The 14282-nt window shown below is 52.3% G+C and overlaps 1 long non-coding RNA gene across 1 annotated transcript; it reads right to left on the reverse strand.

The window, feature by feature from the left end:
* Window positions 1–356: 356 nt before the first annotated feature.
* LOC127490980 (uncharacterized) lies at window positions 357–844 on the reverse strand. Its single transcript, XR_007919391.2, has 2 exons — window positions 721–844; window positions 357–608 (listed from the first exon to the last, which is right to left on the reverse strand). It is a non-coding gene; the product is annotated as an uncharacterized lncRNA (long non-coding RNA).
* Between the last annotated feature and the right edge of the window lie 13438 nt (window positions 845–14282).

Raw genomic sequence — 14282 nt, forward strand, 5'->3', positions numbered from 1 at the left:
ACAAGTTAAGCTGCTGCCTGTGACGCCAGCATCCCACAAAGACAGGGCACCTGTCTGCCTGGCTGCCCTGCTTCTGATCCAGCTCCCTGCTAAGGTGCCTGGGAAGGCGGCAGAGGATGGCTCAATTACTTCAGTCCCCACCACCTAAGGGACCCCGTGCGGGTGAGCCAGGGGTGCGCTCCTGTGGCATGTGGTATACCCTCACCCACTCACAACCTGGCAGGCAGTGACCAATTCAATCCTAGTCAAACAGAAAATCGTCTCTTGTCACTCAGAGGTATATGTCCTCAATCACTCGGTTACCAAATGCACTGGTTACCAGACTGTCATTTGCAAGAATAGGATCTTGGGTGGGCTCCAGTTCTAACCACGGGAGGCTTTTATTTTGTTTTCCACATCTTGGTCACAAAAAGGAAAACTGACATTCAGTGGCTGGGCCCTGACCCCAGGCCAAGGGTCAGGAGGGGAGTGGCATTGGAATGGACGTGCACTCTTTTACTCCATCGAACTCTCATCCTTGCAGGCTGTGGGTCCATCCTGGGTTGACAAGAAAGGAGCCTGTCTCTGTTGGGAGTCCATTAGGGCTTCAGTGAAAAATCTAGAACAAGCTGTGTAGACACAGAGGAAAACATCTGGGAGATTCTCCCAGGCATCTGCTCAGTCAAGGGCCCCTGGGAGTAGCTGCCATGGAGCTTGTGCCAGAAGACAGGGGAGCCTCACCTTCCAGAAGGTTCTTCATCTCTGGCTTCACGGGCTAAGGACATGTAGGCTGCTGCTGACCCCCCTGGTTCCCTTTGAGGACAGACAGCAAGAAGGGAGGAGGACCTGCTCTGTGTCTCTGGCCCGGTCTAAAGAGGATAGGATTTGGGCTGGGAAGGGAGGGCCAGTGACACATGACCTTGAGTGAACCAGAGGTCTCCCAGTTCCAGAAAGTCTTTGGCAAGAGTCAGAGCAGCTCACTGAGCGCTGCTGAGGGGCCATTGTCTAGCGGAGGAAAACATCTGTCGCTAACCCATCCCACAGCCCAGCCCTCACTACAAACACCCTCCGGGTCTGACCCAACTCTCCACCTGCTGTGTTCTGAATTGTGGCTGGGAAATGCTCGATGAGAGCTTTGATTGCTTCTGCAGCACATTTCTCCTTCACGCACCGTGTTCCCAGTTCGCTGTCATCAACCAATAAAGCTGGACTGTCGTTTGGCCAGCGTCCAGGCTGTGTGGGTGGGGAGCAGTGGACGAGTGTCCCAGGAGAGAGGCCGCCTGGGGCGGTGCACCAAAGCCGTCTCGGACGCCTGATGCTGCAATTGAGAACAATCCTTCAAGCTCCCTCCTGCTCGGCTTGCCAGCCTCTGGCTCTTCCTCCTCCTCCTCCTGTCCTGCACCTGACCTCCACTGAGGACAGTGCAGGGCACCTCATGCCCCAAGGAGGCACCAGCGTTCCTCCCTCCTTAGTTCACATCTGCTTCAGTGCCAGGACGAGAGCTACAGCTGGGGGCCTCTGTGCTGAGCTCAGTGCAAAGCAGGGGTCGTTTCCTGAACCTCAAAGCAACCACCTGAATTTTGCAGCGGAGGAACCCAAACACTGTGAGAAGCAGCCCCTGTGCCATGAAAATGCCACTCCTTGCCCCAGGACATGGTCGCTGTGGGAAACCAGGGTCAGGGACACTGTTCTGTGTCCTGGCTGGAACGTTCACCATCCCCTAGCAAACCCCCTCTTCAAGAGGACCACATAGGGCAGTCGCAAATCAGGGCCAGAACACATAGTGTGCGCTGACTCAGGCTCTAACCTCCGTAGTGCCCGCCAGCCTCACCCCTGCCCTGCCACTGCTCCCTCTCACCCAGGAGCCCCAGGCTCAGTCCATGGGCCTTTCTGCCATCCACTGCCCGCTTCCAGAGAGGTCCTCCAGCCTCCTGGCCTCAGGGACCACCCCCATGCCGACTATTCAGACTCCCCGTTTTGTCTCCCCTGGACTCTGCACCTGCGTGTGCACCTGCAGCTCGCAGACCTCACCTGGGTGTCAGTGAGCAGTACTAGCTCACCACAGCGAAAGGGACTCCTGGCTCCTCCCCATCCCACCAGCCTGCTCTCCCTACGTGTCTAGCCGGTCGTTAGTCATGGTTCACCTACAGTCCCTGGCAACTCCATCATCACCAAAGCTTGGAGCCATCTGGAATCTCTTTCTCTGATGTCCCACATCTGACAGCTTCAAGCAATTCCCACCACATCCACTGTGATCCTTGCCTCTTCCTCATCCTCACCCACCTAGGTCCACACTGTAACTCCTGTCTGATCCCTTGCCTGCGAGTCCACTCCCTTCCCAGCAGCCTGGGTGATTCTCTTAAACCTGAGTCACAGGGCTGACATCTAACCTAGTACTTAAGATGCTCATGTCCCACAATGGAGGATCAGCTCCAGCTCCCGAATCCAGCTTCCTGCTAGTGGAGACCCTGAGCGGCAGTGGTGATGGCTCAAATGACCGAATCCCTGCCACCCACATGGGAGACCTGGATTGACTCAAGTTTTGCAACCAGCCAAGCCCCAACTATTTTCCCAGTATTTGGTAAAATGAATCAGTGGATAGAAGATCTCTCTCTGTTTCCCCTTCACTCCCATCACTCTGCCTTTTTTTTTTTTTATTTAATGAGCATAAATTTCCAAAGTACAGCTTATGGATTACAATAGCTTCCTCCCCCCTGTAACTTCCCTCCCACCCACAACGCTCCCCTCTCCCACTCCCTCTCCCCTTCCCTTCACATCAAGATTAATTTTCAATTATCTTTATATACAGAAGATCAATTTAGCGTATATTAAGTAAATATTTACTCTGCCTTTCATGTAGACAATCAATAAGTATACATTCAGGAAAGAATGCTAAGTTGGGTGCAGACCAACTGCCCCTATGTGTCTTTAAGCAAAGCCCCAGCAATGTGGCGATTTCCTGGAAGTGTGGTTGCCAGCAGGTCCCCCTTCCACTGCACGCACAGAGATGGACTTAAGTAAGACTTTTGGGCAGGTGCTGGGATTTGCGTGTGTCCCCATGAATTCACGAGTCAGCCCCTTGTGGCAGTGTGGGCAGGCGCAGCCTCATGGGAGGTGTTTGTGCACGGTGGGCTCTGCCCTAATGAATGGATTCAAGACCTCCTGGCAGGAGTGAGTGAGTTTTCAATCTCCCAGCCTGGAGCGGTGACTATAAGAGCAGGTGCTTGGGAACCAAATCTGCCTCCTGCATTTTGCCTCTTCCATCATGAGCTGAAGCAGACCCGAACACCAAGGACCAAAATAGACTTCTATTCGTTACAGATTGTCCAGTCTCAGGAATCCTGTGATGGGAGCAGAAAGTGGACTGAGACACAGGTAACCACTGAGGGCTGGGAATAGTGGACAAAGGCGCCACCCCTTGACCTCCCAAGGTCAAGGAAAGCCCCCAGCTGCAATGAAACCAGCATCCCAGCACCACCATCGTTACAGCAGTGGGCAGCCTGTGCTATGCTATGCTAATACCCCCCGGGATGAGGAGGTCGAATCCATCTTTGTTGAATGCCTTTATCTGGACCATGAGCCTGGGGTAACTTGTCTTTCCCAGGACAGTGCAAAACAGAGTGGGAAAAAAAAATCTACCCAGGTAGAAATAACTCCTTCAGCCAGCATCAAACAAAAATGGCTGGGGCAGGAATGATCTGTGGAAGACCAGGGTCAGGGGAGATAAAATGCACCCCGCCCCATGCACTTGGAGCAGGAGCCAAGCCCACCAGGCCACCGCAGTGTTGGTTCCAGGGGGAAGGCGCCTCCCAGCCCCGCACGCTGGCTTTCATCTCAGCCGCCATTTGCGTTTTCAATTCTGTTTGACTTTGGCTGGGAGTTAATGAACTGTCTGCTAATCTAGCAACAGAGAACCTCGGAGGAAAACTTTTTCAAAGGGAAGATAAATGGGATTCTAAGAGAAACAGACATATACAAGGGGAGCAGACCCTGTGGAGTCATCCTGGCTGCTTAGCGAATGTCTTCGCCTGCTGTGGACAAATATTGATGGCTGAAGGTTTAACGGGGAGATCATGAGCTGACATCCTTGTAAATACTCAGGTGACCATGCACTGACGGCCTAAGAAGAAGTGGGGCTGTCGCCACATGCACACACATGCTAGAATGAAAAGTATTACACACTAGAAGAAAACAGGAGAAAATTGAGGATTTCTCAGAACACAAAAAGCAATTATCATTTTTTTTAAAGGTGCCATAATGTAAAAGGCCTGCTCTTTAGAGGATGCTGATAGGGGATGGGCATTTGCTGCAGTGGTTGAGGTGCTGCTTGGGACACTACACAGCACAACAGAGCGCGTGCACTGCAGCCCCCACTCTGCTTCTGATCTGGCTTCCTGTTGATGTGCATGGTGGGGGAAGGGCAGCAGACAACAGCTGAAGCACCTGAGTCCCTGGCACAGGGAGACCCAGGTGGAGTTCCCAGCTCCTGCCTTCTGCCTGGCCAACCCCAGCTGTTGTGGGCATTTGGGGAAAGAAGCAGCAGGTAAAAGCTCTCTAGCACGTGCGCTCTCACTCTCACTCTCGCTCTCTCTCGCTCATCTCTTTCTCTCACTCTGCCTTTCAAATAAAAATAAATAAAGCTTTTATAAAGACACAGTTAAAAATTTCAAAGACAAACCACAATGGGGAGAAAACATTTGCCAAACACATATCTGATGGAGGACAGCTGGCCAGGCTAAGGAACCCGTTCTGGGACTCAAGAGTAATGCACAATCCTATTTGAAATCGGCCGAAGGTCTGAATGGGCACTTCCCAAAGAAGTAAACATAGATGCTCGATGTCACTAGTTGTTAGGGAAATGGAAGTTAAAACCACGTATCTCTACATGCCTATTCCAATGGCTCAAAGATTAAAGCACTGCTACATGCAACTGGAATTCTCACACATCAACGTTGAAAATGCAAAATGATACAGCTCCTTCGGAAAACAGCTTGGCAGTTTCGTATCAAGTCAACCACACCTGCGGCACAGGTGTCTGATCTTTGTCCTTGAGAAATGAAAACATACGTCCACTGCAAACCTGTAGTGAAGCTTTATCCCGGTTTTATCCATGTCTGCCAGAAACTGGAAAAAATCCAATGTCTGTCGGTGAACACAGAAGCGAGCTGTGCTACCCCACACTTCAGTATCCCACTGGGGATTATGCACCAGTGAAACCAATGAACTTTATCTGCTTGTGCAACAGCAATAAATCTCAAATGCTCTGTGCATTTGAAAGATGTGAGGTGAACACGGCTGCACGCTGAGTTCCCATACATGGAATTCTGGGAGAGGAAATCCATAGGGGCGGGAAACACATGGGGCTGCCAGGAGCCAGGAAGCAAGAAGGGATTGGCTAGAAAGAAAAGGAAAAGGAAGCAGGCCAGGGGAAGAGGCACCCTTGGAGGGGGAGGACACAGGGTGTGAAGTGTCCCGAGATCGTCATCACAGAAAATCCTGAGGTGCACCTGCTACCCACCATCCAGGCAGGTGAGCCACATCCAGACGTTAGCCCCAGCTGATTGTTGAATAGCAGTCCCCCTCCCCCTTATCCACAGGGACACAGTCTAAGACCCCCAGTGGATGATGAAATCATTGGTACTGAACCCCATGTGTCCTGTGATTTCTCCTCTAGGCCCTGCAGCATTGCCACATAGAGACAGCCTTAGGGGCCTGCACTGTGGGCTAAGCCTCTGCCTGTGGTGCCAGGATCCCATATGAGCACTGGTTCAAGTCCCAGCTGCCCCACTTCTGATCCAGCTCTCTGCTATGGCCTGGGAAAGCAGTAGAAGATGGCCCAAGTCCTTGGGCCCCTGCACCCACGTGGGAGACCCAGAAGAAGCTCCTGGCTCCTGGCTTCAGATTGACGCAGCTCGCCATTGCAGCCATCTGGGGAGTGAACTAGCCGATAGAAGACCTCTCTCTCTCTCTGTCTCTCCCTCTCTGTCTGTAACTCTGCCTATTAGATAGATACACAGTCTTAATGCATCTTCCCCCTTTTATGTCCTAGTGCCTCCTTGTCAGCACAACCCTTGCAGCTTGTGGCTGTTATTAAATAGAAGAGGGTCCCTTGAACACGTGCCCAGTGACCCTTGATCTGACAGCCACCGGGAAGGCCACGAAGTGACCGACAGATGAGTGGCGAGTACCCCAGGGATACGCCGGACCGAGCAGACAGCACGAGCCTCTATCTCTCTCACTCCCCAGATCAGCACGCAACTTAAAACTTAGCAAGTGCTTCTTTCTGGAATTCTCTATACACTCTGGTGGTTAACTGCAGGTGGCTGAAACTGAAGAAATGAAACCCCGGGGCAGGAGGGGACTGGTGTACCACCCACCCTTTGTCCATCCCCCCACTGACGGGCAGCTGGGCCGTTTCCAGGTCAGGCCTCACTCTGAGTACTCGGGGACCCACGGTGGACGTTAAGCAGCTTAGCCACAGGCTCAACATCTTAACAAACTGCTAGGGACAGCGCTGCCTTGCTTTCCCGCCAGGGGCCCTGTCCCCCTACACCTGCTGGGCCGGGTCCTCTTGGCGTTAGCCACGTACGGGCACGGACAGAGTTCAGGGTTGCTTTAATGTGGTCCTTCCTGGTGCCCAAGGGTGCTCGGAGCAGTTTCAAAGGCCCCTGAGAAGTTGGGGGTCCCCCCAGCGGCGCGTGGAGACCACGGCGGTCCTCCAGCACCTGCTTGGCACCTCCTCCCCCTCCCGCAAATGGAGGGCTCTCCCCGAGGGGCTCTGGTTTCCGCCGTGAGCCAATGGCTTTGGCCCCTGTTAGAGGTCAGCTCCCAGCGTGCTGCCGGCATGTGTCCTATGGGAAACCCCGATGCAGACGTGGTGGGTACTCGATGTACGTCAGCTCACCGCACGCTGCAGGTATTTACGTCAGCTCCCAGCATGCACGTGATGGGAGCCTGCTGTATGTCAGCTCCCAACATGCACATGGTGGGTACTTCCTGTACGTCAGCTCCCAGCATGCACGTGGTGAGTGCGTGCTGTACGTAAGCTCCCAGCATGCATGTGGTGGGTACGTGCTGTACGTTTGCTCCTGGCAGGCAGCGGGTATGCGGTGTGTGCTGCACTTCGGCCCCCAGCTTCCGTCGCGCAGCCTGTACGTGTGGTACTCATCTCCTCGCACACTGCCGGCATGCCCACAACGTTTGCTCCCGCACCCCTGCCGACTCCCGCTTGGACGCCACCCGGAGGGAGACGCAGGTGGGCAGATTCCGAGGGGTTGGGGCCGGTCCGCTGTCCCTGGACAGACCAGAGCCAAGCTGGGTCCCTGGTGAGACCTCGGGGATTGTCCCCTTCAGTGCAAGGCATCGCAGGGCCTGTCCCCTCCAAGCCCCCGCCGCACCACTGGAGGCGTTTTGTCAGAAACCCAGGCACGCGCAGGAAGCAGGCTCAGCCCCAGGCGCAGAGAGGCATGCAGAGCGCTCCCTCCCCAGGGCATGGGCCGCGGAGCCAGGAGACCCATGCCCAGGATAAAAACCAGGCGCCTCCTCTCCCGGGCCCCGCCTCTGAGGCTGACAGCCCTGCACCTGTGTCCGCCGAGACACACCTGGGTGTGCCTGGCACGGTTCACACACCCCCACCTTGGCCTGACTGTCCCCGCACCGTGTGGCCTGGAGCCCACGGCGCTGGTCCCTACATAAAGTCTCAGCGTTCGAGGGTGGCGGGTGCTGGGAGTGGTGGCACCGACGGGAAGGGCGCCGGGCCTCTGGGGATGTGAGAGCTCAGCCAGGGCAGGCGGGCCACACCCAGACCTTAAGCCCCAGCTGCACCGGGACTGGGGGCGGGGCGGGGCGGGCTGACTTCCTGAATCCGCGGAGGAAGGGCTGGACCCCGCTCTGTGCAGGGATCAGGGAGGGAGCCAGATGTCACCGCGGTGACAGCAGCCAGAGGCCGGGCTGGGACGGGGGCGCCGGGCGGGGAATTTCTTCCTTCGTTAGCAAGCAGCTCCCGGAGGCACACGCTGCAGGGAGAAATAGTGTTAGTCTGCCATGAGGCCCACTTGGCGAGCCCCTGAGAAATGGGATGTGTTTAAGTGCGGTACAGGAGGACTCCAAGCAGTGGGCGTTTAGCCTAGTGGTTAAAACACCTGTGTCAGGGCCGGCGCTGTGGTGTAGCGGGGAAAGCCACTGCCTGCAATGCTGGCATCCCATGTGGGCACTGATTCGAGTCTCAGCTGCTCCACTTCTGATCCAGCTCTCTGCTGTGGCCCAGGAAAGCAGTAGACGATGGCCCAACTTCTTGGGCCCCTGCACCTGCGTGGGAGACCTGGAAGAAGCTCCTGGCTCCTGGCTTCCTATTGGCACAGCTCCGGCCATTGCGGCCATTTGGGGAGTAAACCAGTGGATGGAAGACCTCTCTCTGTGTAACTCTGCCTTTCAAACAAATAAATCTTTAAAAAAGCAAACGAACAAAAAACCCGCTTGTGTCCCACATCAGAGCACCTGGATTCAGCTCCTGACCCTGGCCTCCTGCTAATGCACACCCTAGGAGTCCGTACAGATGGTTCAAGTGTTGGTTCCCCTGCCATTGGCCTGGAAGACCTGCGTTGGGTTCCAAGCTCCTGGTCTTGACCATTGGGGCAATTTGGGAGTGAATCAATGGATGAAGCTCTCCCTCTCCCTTCATTCCCTCGCGCTCTCACTCTCTCTCTCTCTCTCAAATTGAAAGCAAGAATACCAGAGATATGGGAAGGGCACGAGGCAGGCCAGCAGCAGCACCTCCGCAGACAACACATCCCAGGCCCCAGAAACTACAGCACTACAGTCAGGTGCTCTGTGAGCAGGTGGGCGTGCCACGAGAGCTTTGCAGAGAGATCGTCTGACTGGACTTTTGTGAAAAGACGCTGCCTGTGCCAACCGTGCTGGGGACACGCTGCAGGGTGCGGAAGGGGCAGGACCTGTTGTGTGGTGTTTTCATGGTGGTGCACGCTGTGTCAACTCTATTTCTCTAAGTCCAAAGCATAGGCCTGATGACTGCTCCTGACGCCTGTCACTTGCAGACAGGTATCCATAGCAACAGCCCTCTCGGGTACCCACCGCCACTCCTTTAGCTGTCATGAAGTATATAAAGTATACCTGAATTCCATGTGATGCTGAGGTTGTAGTTAAGTACACAGCCTACTGAGTTGCAGCCGCCCGTGTTAGGCAGAACCTGCAGCCACGAGATGCACACAGCAGCCTCAGTTGCAGGCACTTCCCCCAGCCACCTTCCTGGCTGGGCCTGGGATGCCACCATCAAGGAGATAGTTCTGGAAATAATCTGATGGGAGAACTTTAGACCCCCCTGGACAGGAGCCCGTGTGAAGGTGCTTGTAATTCCTGTTTCAGGAACGAGAAGAAGAAAGCAAGAACACCATTCCCTTGGTGTTCAGAAGGCCCTGACTCAGCTGAGGCTCTGTCATCACCACCTTAAAATAATAGAATAGAGGAGAAAGGAGGCACCACTTTTAATACCACTCACTTGGATGGGCACACACGCACCTGTTATAGTATTTCCTGGGCTTTTTTGTCTGTCTCTTTCTCCACACACAGACAGAAACACATAATTACAAACAGGATGTATCAGTATTTGAGAGGGGCTTCAAAAACTTTATGGAAATGGATTCAGATATAAGTTTATTTTGTCACAAAAATTTTGGCATCCATGCAGATTGTTCATAATGCATATTTTGATGATGTTTTAGGAGACCCCCCCCTCATGCATGTACACACACAAGCATATACAGAGTCTGGGAGTGTGGTTCCGGGACCCCCACCAGTGCCAGCTCTGTGGATGCTCAAGTCACTTAGATAAAATGATTGCATATAACCTAGACACATGTCCCTGTGTCCTGTAAATCACCTTTGGATTCATTATAATGCCTAATATTTTTAAAATACTGTGTAAACAGCTGCTACACCAAATTGTTGAGGGAATCATGGTACAGAAAAACAGTCGGTCCATGTTCAGAATGGCTGCAAGTTTTGGAAATTTTTTGAATATTTAGAGGGATCAAGGGTTTGATTGAATCCACAGCTGCAGAACGTGCAACTAGGTAGTGCCAACTGTATGTAAGTATATATGGGAGGACTTTAGAGAGTTTGTGGGAAAATATAATTAAAGTTAGCTTTGTTTTGGTACAAAAAAAGTGAAATCCATGAATAGTTAGTTTTCAACTATTTATTTCAGAGGCAGAGTGACAGAGTGAGGGGGGAGACAAAGAAAGAAAGAGAGGTCTTCCATCTGCTGATTCGCTCCCTACATGGTTACAAAGGCTGGAGATGGGCCAGTCCAAAGCCAGGAGCCAGGAGCTTCTTCCAGGTCTCCCATGTGGGTGCAGGGGCCCAAATGCTTGGGCCATCTTCTGCTTTCCCAGGCACATTAGCAGGGAGCTGGATGGGAAGTGGAGCAGCAGGGACTTGAAACAGCGTCCATATGGATGGTGGCACAACAGGCAGTGATTTTACCTGCTACACCACAGTGCTGGCCCAAAAGATTTTACCTTATTTTATGCTGACAGTCCCAGAGGATTGGTATCCAGAGTCTGGGCCCTGAACAAAACAGGGCAACATTTTATATACCTTGGCACAAACACCTGCAACTTTCCCTTTACCTATTTGGTTAGACATATTTTGATTGGCTATTTTATAGCTATAACACAGCTTATGTAATTATTACAAGACTGCATATGTATATATCAAAAGTGCTTAGGTTGCAAAGTAGCTTTTCTCAGAAAGTCCACTTTGCCTCCTTGTTCCCCAAAGGCCCCTGCTGGAAAGCCCCTACCATATCTGTCCCCAGCCAGTTCCCCTTCACAGTATAACTACTTGTTTTCTTTAGTTTGGGGAGGGGGTAGTCCCTGCCACATCAGACCAAGGACAGAGCCATGATCCCTATTTGATGCGGCATCTTAAATGCAGCAGTATACTCGTGGCACTAAGTCAATGCTCATTCAGTATCTGCTGGATAGATAGATGGGTGAATGAGTTGGGTACTTGAGTAGGCACCATGGGGCAGCACCAGGACACTGCAGGGTTGGCGTCTGTAAGCCTTAAGCTGGAAGATGAGAAAGGATGCAAAGAGCTGTCATCCAATACTGTGTGACCTCTCAGGGACACTGAGAGGCCAAATATTTGGACACTTGTTAATAACAGGAAGACAGCAACCCTTGTTCCCAAGACTCTGGGAAGGGGGCATCGCTTGGACTCGTGCACTCTGTCTTAAATATTCCAACAAAGAGAGGATGCAACAGGTCAGCTGGTTGCTATGCCTGCCCTCGGTGTCCTAGAACTCACTGCAAGCTGCCAGTGGCCTTTGTCACCTCAGCACTCTGAGCTAATGATGTACAGCTTCATTGCTTTGGCTGATGGAGCTTGGGGAAGTGAAGTGTTTTCTTTGATATTTGTCTCTGGAATTAGAAAACAAGTCAGAAAGACAACTCATAAAATTCTGCCTGGAGCACTGTCACGTTCCCAAAATGATCCTGGCGGCGGGGGGGGGGGGGGGGGGGGAGGATACAGGCTTATCCATATTCAATCTTTTTAAAAAAAGATTTATTTATTTATTTATTTATTTATTTGAAAGGCAGAGTTAGAGGCAGAGAGAAAGGTCTTCCATCCACTGGTTCACTCCCCAGGTAGCTGTAATGGCTGGAGTGGGGCCAATCCGAAGCCAGGAGCCAGAAGCTTCACACGCAGGTGCAGGGGCCCAAGGACTTGGGCCATCTTCCACTGCTTTCCCGGGGCATAGCAAAGAGATAGGTTGGAAGTGGACCAGCCTGGACTTGAACCAGCGCCCATACAGGATGCCGGCACTGCAGGCGACTGCTTTACCTGCTACGCCACAGCACCACCACCACTCCACCATCTTCAATCTTTCAAAACAGAAGTCATGATAAACATGGACTATCTCCAACAAATATTCCCTGTTTTGTTTATTCCAAAAGCACAGAGTGGATGCCCATCTGGGATCAAGCACTAAGCTCAGAGCCCAAGGACAGGAACCATCAAGACAGCTACTCTCGGAGAATTTTCTGGCACGTAGAGGAATTAGCCAGCTTCCTGTCACCCTAACAAAATACCTAAGAGAAGCTATTACGAGGGAAGGAGGCTGATTTCGTCTCACGATTTTGGGAACTCACAGTCCATTATCAAGTAGACCCCTTTGGTTTGTCCATCTGGTGAGGCTGGAGGATGGCAGTGTCAGAGCAGGTGCAGAGAGAGAATCACGTGGCCAGTCAGGGAGCAGAGAGCGTGGCTGGGCCCGATCTAGTTTTTAAAATCAACCCTTGTGCAAGAGCTATCGACCTAACCCAATAGCCCAGTGGCCTCCCGCTAAGCTCACCTCCTCAGTGTCATACTTGGATTACATTTCTGCCACCTTAGCATCCTCAGTTTATGACTCTGGGATTTAACTGCATGGATTTGAGAGCCCTATCATATTCAAAACATAGCAGTGGAAGAGTCAGAGAAATCAGCAAACAATCCCCAGATGGCAGGAGAAAACAGAGACAGAGGTGTCCTGGGCTTGGCCAGGTGAGTGAGTGCAGGAGGTTCAGGATGAGGAGGTTGCAAGGGTCAAGGAGAAGAACGGGGCTGCAGACAGGGTGGGTGGTGGAGGGCTTCATCTGGGTGCAGGTTGAGCCTGTCAGGGCTGCCGAGTGGTGGGATTCAGTGGACTGCCCTACCTTCTTTGCTCTAGGCTTGGCTCCTGCTATAGGCTAACAAAGAGCCTTTCCCAGGATTCCAGGAGTGCAGTAACTACACAAGTAAGCATCCCAGCCCCTGCTAGCTGCTCCAGGGACTAGCTGGTGATGGGAACACTCACTGTTCACAGGAACTTGGTGGCAAGACTGCATCTCACTATCTCTTTGGAGGGCACTCAGTAAAGATACATTTTTATTTGTTGCTATGTCGCATCTTCCCAAAGACATGGGAAGCTCTTCCTTCATCCCCGCCCTCACCAAACATCTGCGGGAGAGAAGCCCAGCCTGGACCCAAGGTCAGCTGCCATCATTTTCCCCAAGTGCAGGAGCCCAGTAGTCCTCAAAAGCCAGGGCTTCCTTTACCCGCTTAAAACCCTCTGTATGTGGAAAAGCAAAAGGTTGTCGGTTGGGTTCCTTCCCCAGCTCTGCCTTGCCTTTCCTGCTGAACTCCAGCCTATGGCATGGTCACAGGGATAGTCTTCCAGGAAATGGAGAACACATGTGGTGAGTATGTGCAAAGATTCCAGCATTTAAACTTCATGTCATGGGGGCCGGCACTGTGGCATAACAGGTAAAGCCGCTGCCTGCAGTGCCAGCATCCCATATGGGTACTGGTTCAAGTCCCAGCTGCCCTACTCCAGATCTCTGCTATGGCCTGGGAAAGCAGTAAAAGATGTCCCAAGTCCTTGGGCCCCTGTATCCATGTGGGAGACCCAAAAGAAGCTCCTGGCTCCTGGCTTCAGATTGGCGAAGCTCCGGCCGTTGTGGCCAACTGGGGAGTGAACCAGCAGATGGAAGACCTCTCTCTCTCTGCCTCTCCTTCTCTCTGTGTAACTCGGACTTTCAAATAAATAAATAAATATTTTTAAATTTTTTTATTTATTTAACAGAGTTATAGACAGTGAGAGAGAGAGACAAAGAGAAAGGTCTTCCTTCTGTTGGTTCACTCCCCAAATGGCCGCTACGGCTGGCGCTGCGCCAATCCAAAGCTAGGAGCCAGGTGCCTCCTCCTGGTCTCCCATGTGGGTGCAGGGGCCCAAGCTCTTGGACCATCCTCCACTGCCCTCCTGGGCCACAGCAGAGAACTGGACTGGAAGAGGAGCAGCCGGGACTAGAACCGGCACCCATATGGGATGCGGGCACCACAGGCGGAGGATTAACCAAGTGAACCACAGCACTGGCCCCTAAAAATTTTTTTACAAAACTGCATCATGCCCAGAAAATGTCATCAATGCTTAAAACCGGATTTCCTGATTGGGACAGCTTTGGAATACGGTGTGACGTTATAGTCGCTAAGTATCTAAAGCATACCCTACACAGCACAATAGGTCATCCCTCAATCCTTGGCACAAAAAAAATTTAAAAATGGATTCTGATGGAGTTTGGTCATGGCTGTATAGGTAATAACAATAAACTTGATGCAGAAAGAGCATATGGAAAGAGATGGAGGGAGTGGAGAGAAAAGAGAGGAGAAAGAAAGCAAGGGAGAAACTCTCCCATGGAGTTTTGGAGAGGAGAGTGAATTTCACGGCTTAGGTCATCTCGCCTAAATTTAGACGGTCATCT

Source organism: Oryctolagus cuniculus, chromosome 11 (genome assembly GCF_964237555.1).
Source record: "Oryctolagus cuniculus chromosome 11, mOryCun1.1, whole genome shotgun sequence".
NCBI classification, from domain to species: domain Eukaryota; kingdom Metazoa; phylum Chordata; class Mammalia; order Lagomorpha; family Leporidae; genus Oryctolagus; species Oryctolagus cuniculus.